Source organism: Paramisgurnus dabryanus, chromosome 14 (assembly GCF_030506205.2).
Source record: "Paramisgurnus dabryanus chromosome 14, PD_genome_1.1, whole genome shotgun sequence".
Lineage (NCBI taxonomy): Eukaryota > Metazoa > Chordata > Actinopteri > Cypriniformes > Cobitidae > Paramisgurnus > Paramisgurnus dabryanus.
In genome coordinates, this window is record NC_133350.1 from 27,531,502 (window position 1) to 27,533,260 (window position 1,759).

The following is a 1,759-nucleotide window of genomic DNA, read 5'->3' on the forward strand; positions in this document are numbered from 1 at the left end:
CAAATCACTTTAGTTGGGCCCTTTACTCTTGTGTTTTAATGGTAAGATTTTTTTTAGCTGTTGAAGCAGTGTTTTAAAATGCATCTTCTATTGCAAAGAAAACAAAGTAGTTTAATTCTTGTAGATGTGCCAAAATAATATTAATGAGTTACTGTTAAAGTTGTGCAAGAAATGGATATTACTGTACTAGTTGGAAACAGTGGCAGGTCTGTTATTTTGAGGATTACAAAAACACATTTGAAAGGTTAAACTGTTGAATCTATCTCTGACATCATGAATCAGTCTATGAATCTCATCAATGGTGACAATCAACAAAAGAAAGCTTCATGCTGCAATGCATGCTGGGTATCATCGTAGTACTAAACTAATTTATAACTCCCAGCATGCATCGCAGTTGATCGTTTTATCTGAATTTGTTTGATGATTGTCACCATTGTTGAGATTTGTAGGATGAGTAATAATATCTGAATGTGTCAGCATTTTTTCTGCTTATCTGGTCACAGTGGATTTACAAACCAGAACAGTTATAATGGTTAAAAATGGATCAACATGATCATGTACAGCAGCTTAATTTTATACCATCTTGACATCTTCACAAAAAGCAATCAGTTTCACCTTAACTTTGAAACACATCTTTCTTTTCCAATGCACATGAGTTTCTACACAAATAAAATAAAATAAACATAGTGACATAAAGAGATTTTATTGTGAAAATAAAGATTTGACTTAGTGAAGGACCCAACTAAAGCAAACACTGACCATAACAATGGTGGTTTGTTGAAATTTCAATATTTTTTCAATATTAATGGAGAGTGCAAACCTGATATTGATTCAATGCAGTTAACATGACAAATTGTTTTTAACATTGTTTCAATGGTTGCATGCTATCTGGGTTGTTAAATCATTACAACTTAATTGAAATACACATCTTAAATTTGGGGCAACATGCAAAACTACAAAGACTTTAGATGTCACAGGAAGTGAACATAAAATCCAGAACACACAGATGCTTGACAGCAACATCATCTTCAAATCACTTAATGAATATTCATCAAAATAAGACAAATACATTATAACACATAAAATAAAGAAAAAAAACATGCAAGATAAAATTATTTCAGAAATGTGTAACAATGGCTGAAACATTTATTTAATCTACCATTGTACATCAAAACCACCACAACTCATAATTTTAAATTTCCTAAAACTGTGTTGTACCTCACACTAAATATTTAAATAGGATAATAGAGGCAATTTAATGAGAAACATAAAAGTTAATGATAACACCTCCACCCAGATAAAAATATGAATAAAACTATGGATAGCTGTAAAATATCACTCGCATGAAATTTTTATCAAAAAGAAAATATGTGACGTTTTATGGAAAGTTGCCATCCAACATCTTTTTGATTAAAATTATACAAAAAATAAGTTATTTATCATCAGTTATGGAGTAAGTAGATAAACTTCAAGACAGTGTTTATATCAGTTTCACAATTGCTGTAATTTGTTACTGCTACATTTATTCATATATAGTCATATATACACACACAACAGTGTTCATTTATCTATTACATTTAATATTGTGACACTCTTCATCATTTTATTATTACTTTTTCCAGAAAAAGAGACAGTCTATTAGAAATTAGAGACAGGAAAATTTTTACCTAAGTAAAAATAATGATTTGGTCTCCATGAAAAACAATATTTTAACTTTGTTTCAATGTAATTTTTTATCTTGGGCTAAAGAACTATTTTG